The sequence below is a fragment of the Schistocerca nitens genome, chromosome 1, assembly GCF_023898315.1.
Source record: "Schistocerca nitens isolate TAMUIC-IGC-003100 chromosome 1, iqSchNite1.1, whole genome shotgun sequence".
NCBI lineage: Eukaryota > Metazoa > Arthropoda > Insecta > Orthoptera > Acrididae > Schistocerca > Schistocerca nitens.
In genome coordinates this window covers 1,212,543,671-1,212,549,670 of record NC_064614.1, presented here as the reverse complement: position 1 = coordinate 1,212,549,670, position 6,000 = coordinate 1,212,543,671, and the positions used below count along the sequence as shown (strand labels likewise).

The following is a 6,000-nucleotide window of genomic DNA, read 5'->3' as shown; positions in this document are numbered from 1 at the left end:
TATTAAATTTTCGTCTCCCTTCACTACCTTAATAATTTCTTTTATCTCATCATACATTTCATCAATTTCTTCATCTGCAGAGCTAGTTGGCATATAAATTTGTACTACTATAGTAGACATGGGATTCGTGTCTATCTTGGCCACAGTAATGCATTCACTATGCTGTTTGTAGTAGCTTACCCGCACCCCATTTTTTTATTCATTATTAAACCTATTCCTGCATTACCTCTATTTGATTTTGTATTTATAACCCTGTATTCACCTAACCAAATGTCTTGTTCCTCCTGCCACCGAACGTCACTAATTCCCACTGCATCTAACTTTAACCTATCCATTTCCCTTTTTAAATTTTCTCGCCTACCTGCCCGATTAAGGGATCTGACATTCCACGCTCCGATCCGTAGAACGCCAGTTTTCTTTCTCCTGATAACGACGTCCTCTTGTGTAGTCCCCGCCCGGAGATCCGAATGGGGGACTATTTTACCTCCGGAGTATTTTACCCAAGAGGACGCCATCATCATTTAACCATACAGTAAAGCTGCATGCCCTCGGGAAAAATTACGGCTGTAGTTTTCCCTTGCTTTCAGCCGTTCGCAGTATCAGCACAGCAAGGCCATTTTGGTTAGTGTTACAAGGCCAGATCAGTCAATCATCCAGACTGTTGCCCCTGCAACTACTGAAAAGGCTGCTGCCCCTCTTTGGGAACCACACGTTTGTCTGGCCTGGCAACAGATACCCCTCCGTTGTGGTTGCTCCTACGGTACGGCCATCTGTCCATCTGTATCGCTGAGGCACACAAGCCTCCCTACCAACAATCTGGACATATATGCTGAATTACATGCCTGCGTAGTTATTTGCCTCACAATGAATAAATGATATAATGCGCGTCTATTTTTCGCAAATCACAATGGTAGTCCCAAATTAGTTCTTAATTTATGGATATAGCCTTTTTAATAGGCAAATAGATAGGATCTTATAAGTGACATCCGGTAATGCAGTTCTTCTGTAGCTATCGCACACAAGGGTATCACTATTGTTAAATATGGAGCGTATAACCGCGGTTTTCCAGACCGCTGGTATGGAATGCCCTTCAAATTGTGTTTATGATAATTCCAATTGCGACCCTCCATTTTTAATAACTCAACCTATATCTGATCTTCACCGCAAGTCTTGTTGTTCTTTTATTTCTCTACTGTTAGCTATATTTCATTTACTGAAGGTGTGGGGGCTTGCACATCAACTGTACCAGGATCTGCAAATTTATATTAGATGTGAGTAGTATGTCTTCCATAATTTTTGTGACACTCTTGGCCAGTATTTTCCCATACTGATCCTTTGTAAGCTGTTCCCTTTTGGTGAATTTTCCAAAAAGATATTTTATGTTTTGATATATCTGCCTCATGCAGCAATGCTTCCATTCATCCACTGCTCCTTTTTATATTGTTGTAGTCTTCCCTTTTCTCTTGTTTCAGGATTCGTTGTGTTTCCTGACCATTCCTTCAATGTGATGATGTTCCTTTCTCGAATATATGATATCCCCGTACGCACAGAACAGAAGTTTCTGTTGCTACAGAAATTCGCAAAAATGTCATATTCATTCCAAAACTATCTTACTTTAGCCTTCATCTTCTGTTCATCTGTGTATAGCAACAGACATAACAGAGGAATATTCTCTGCCTGAGTTTTTTATCCTGTACTTCTATTGTCCTTCGTTTTTTGTGGTCTAATATGTATTTCAGATTAAGCTAAGTATGAGACGACATATTATTTCTTAAGGATAAGGAAGAGTAAAATAATTTGGAAACATATTAGAGACCGTGTCCGTGAACATTCCATGTTGGATAACGGGCACTCAAATGAAAACGAGACAGAGTGAAAAAAAGTAAACTTTTTATTATCTTAAAAGTACTCGTCAAAACTTTTAATACATTTATCCTGCTTGAGACAAGACGGTCAGTGACTTCATGGACAAATATTTGCCGTTGTCTATGGAAATATGATTCTACATAGGCCTCCACCCCTTGATCTGAAGCAGGTTTCCAGAAATGTGGAAATCACATGGGGAGAGACTGAGACGGTATACAGGATGCGTAAGGGCTTCCCAGCAACATTTCTGCAGCGTAGTCGAAGCAACAGGCACCCTAGCTCTGAGAAAGTCAAGGTGACCTTTTTCTTTGACTGCAAGAACCATATGCTCTTTGACTTTCTGGAACACGACAGCTCTTTGACTTTTTGGAACACGGCGCCACAACTAACGCGCAGCGGTACGAGGAGACTGCAAAAACTGAACTCCACCATCAAGTCCACACGCCCAGGAATGTTGACGGAAGGCATCATTCTGCTGCAGAATAATAACCGCCCATATGTTGCCAACGCTGCAGCTGTTTCGCTGGGAAGGTCTTACACATCCTGCATTTTTTTTTTTTATATTTTTGGATCTCTGAAGAAAGACATTCGATTCGTGACCGTCGATTCGTTTCCGACGAAGGAGTGCACGCCTGGGTGCAATCATGGTTCCGTAAGCAACGTCAAACATTTTTGCAAGAAGGCACTGACCGTCTTCTCACGCAGTAGGATAAATGTTTTAATAGTTATGGCTATTACTTTTGAAATAAAAACAGTTTACTTACTTTTTTCCCATGTTTCTTTCACTTGACTGCTCTTTGTAGAGAGATCGAGCGAGCCACTTCAGAAAGAAAGTAAATATGGAAGTTTGGTAATAGCACCCGCAGTTTCTGATAGTGAAGCCTTGCCTCTTCCTCGTATGGCTTTTGGACAATTACCGGTGATCACCACGACTGAATGATCTTTGCGTATGTGCCAGTAATCAAAAGACATCATACATTATAATCAACGTAAAATACTTCACTTACATGGCACTTGCAGGAGAAAGGCTAAACTACCCCACATCCAGTGGGATCATGTAAGGAAGCGATTGTGGTGTTCAGCGAACCATCAAGTTAGTAATAGCACATTACTTCACCAAGAAAGGGGAACAGAATAGCACGATAGTTGCTCGCGGAAGGGGGGATATTTGGGGCTGAGAGTCCCATTGACGGTGAGATCATTAGGATCGGAGCACAGGCTTGGATTGGGGAAGGATGGGTAGGGAAATCGACTTTGCCCTTTTCAAAGGAACTTGTCTTAAGCGATTTAGGGAAAGCGCGGAAGACCTTGCTGTAGATGGCCAGAAGAGAATACGAATCCGGTGCCTCCATACTGCCCTACCTTGCTCAGTTCCTGATTTTGCTTTGCCACTCGCAATTTCCATTCGTATTATGTCCATGTGTGACTGACACTAACTTTGGTGCCACTAACAACCTTCACATACGATCACAATTTCATTGGAATTTGTGGAAGATGTTCCGGCAAAATATTCCGCTCTCCTGACCGCCAAACGCATTTCGTTGATCATCTCACCATGTATAGCCCCAAGCTTTGTGTTATATCTATTACGCAGTAGTATCTGTTTCTTTGGAAGGTTCTTTTCAGTGACTGCATACCATACAGGATTTCTTCCATGATGAACTGTTCTACTGAGTTCATATCTATCCAGTGCACGAACAACTATACTTTTTAGCCTGACCCATAGTTTCACTACGTGTTACTTTTCTGAGCTAACAGTTTCAGGACCCTAATTAAGATATGACATTACTGCTTCTTTCTCTAGTTTACTAAGCATACATGTCTTTATAATTGTTTTAAGAGGTCAGATCTTTTTGTTGCCATTAGATCTAACATATATCCATTATGAGTGGTTTCCGAACTATCTGTTGTATGTAGTTTCCAGAGAAGGCATTTAATAATGTCTCACAGCATGCATTATCACGCCCACCACTAAAGAAACGATAATTATCCATATTGATTGTTGGACGATTAAAGTCTCCTCCAGTGAGTCCACTATGACTAGGGAATTAACGTACAAGCGAAATGAGATTTAAATGAGATTTTCTCTAAAATTTTGGCTTACATCAGGAGGTGAGTCTGGTGGTCGATAGAAGGATCCTTCTATCGATCAGCAAACATCCAAGACTTAACACAGCCGAGTCGGTTGTATGTGGGTAATAAAATAAAATTTTTAGTAACATGCACCTTTACTTTGATAAACTGTCTTCCTGATGCAAAGCTTGATACTGAAAAAAGCAACGTATAAATGAAACTTCCAGCGTCTTCGGTCAGAGGATTTAGCTACCCTCTGCAGTCAAAAACTGAGTCAACGGATCAACGAACAACCTGCACGAGTGTCATCGGACGTCCGCCACGAACAAAGTCAACGTACAATATAGAACAGGATGAGATGTACTCGCTACGGCGGTACGTATATTAATATTGTAATGATAAAGAGAAGATTAGCATGGACCGTGCGCAAGGATGGCCCACAGAATTGTAAAGCGTTCCACATTTAGTGGGTACGGTAGCTCAGCGTGTTCGGTCAGAGACCTGGTTGGCCTCTGTAATAAAAAATTTACTGGGAGGGTCAAGAAGCGAACTTTAACGGAAGTTATGTGACGTCCGCAACGACCAAACCAGACTATCAACAACGAAAAAAAAAAAAAAGAAAAAAAATGGTAGAGCACTTGCCCGCGAAAGGAAAAGGTCCCGAGTTCAAGTCTCGGTCCGCTACACCGTTTTCATCTGTCAGGAAGTTTCATATCGGCGCACACTCCGCTGCAGAGTGAAAATCTCATTTTGGAAATATCCCTAGGCTGTGGCTAAGCTATGTCTCCGCAATATCCTTTCTTCGAGGAGTAATAGTTCTGCAAGGTTCGCAGAAGAGCTTCTGTGAAGTTTGGAAGGTAGGAGACAAAATACTGGCAGAATTGAAGCTGTGAGGACGGGTCGTGAGTCGTGCTTGGGGAGCTCAGTTGATAGAGCGCTTGCTTGCGAAAGTCAAAGGTCCCGTGTTGGAGTCTCGGTCCGGCACACAGTTTTAATCTCTCAGGAAGTTTCATATCAGCGCACACTACGCTGCAGAGTGTAAATCTCATTCTGGACCGTATAAATGAAGTGCGCCTTAATTAGACAGTTAGTGACCACATGAGTCCATCATATGATGCAGATACATGAACGTAACATTGTGTGGTATATGGAGTGGAAAGATCATGTAGCCTCAGTAAGTGACATAGCAAAAGATATCTTAAATTCCTTAATATGACAGTAGTAAATTCTTGATAGTATGATGGTAGTAAACTGTACTCCGTTTATAGAAGAGATCACTTAATCACAGTTTATTACTCTAAATACTATCAGATCCATACCAGAATGGACTAAAATGGGATATCTAGCACATACAAAGTGGGGAAGCGCGAATAGTCACAGGCTACTTTGAACTGCAAAAACGGTTCTAGGCGCTCCAGTCCGGAGCCGCGCTGCTGCTACGGTCGCAGGTTCGAATCCTGCCTCGGGCATGGATGTGTGTGATGTCCTTAGGTTAGTTAGGTTTAGGTAGTTCTAAGTTCTAGGGGACTGATGACCACAGCAGTTGAGTCCCATAGTGCTCAGAGCCATTTGAACTGCAAAAAGCAGTAGCTGAATTCCTGAAACATCTAAAGGGGTATCTACTAGTAGAAATTAAACGATAAGTATCATATTTTCAAGAAAGAGGCGACGAATAATCCTTAGCAGCTTTCCATTTCTATCGCTATCATAATGGAAATGCCACATTCTATAGCGGAGGTAAACTAGTTATGGCTCAAATCGTAAACCGAGCGGAAAGAAAACTAAAAGTATGGTACAACGAGAGGTGATCTTTGACATACGCTATCTGGTCCTTCCAGAAAACAGTCGATGTAGAAAGAAACTGAGCTATTTAGCGGATTACGCGGGATAGAAAACGTGTGGGGGGGGGGGGGGGGCTAAAAATTGTCCTGTATCTTTTATGAAACACATTAACTTACTGAGATACTCATCACTATTTGAAAGATATAGAATCAAGTGACTGTCGTTAAGTTTGTTAAGAATGTTTTTATTTTTGCAAACACTGTACTCGCTTCTACGAGA

The 6,000-nt window shown here is 41.6% G+C and overlaps 1 non-coding gene across 1 annotated transcript; it reads left to right on the top strand.

Annotated features, from left to right (window-relative positions):
* Positions 1-4,299: 4,299 nt before the first annotated feature.
* On the top strand, positions 4,300-4,406 carry LOC126205389 (U6 spliceosomal RNA). Its single transcript, XR_007540567.1, has one exon. It is a non-coding gene; the product is annotated as a U6 spliceosomal RNA (small nuclear RNA).
* Positions 4,407-6,000: the final 1,594 nt, after the last annotated feature.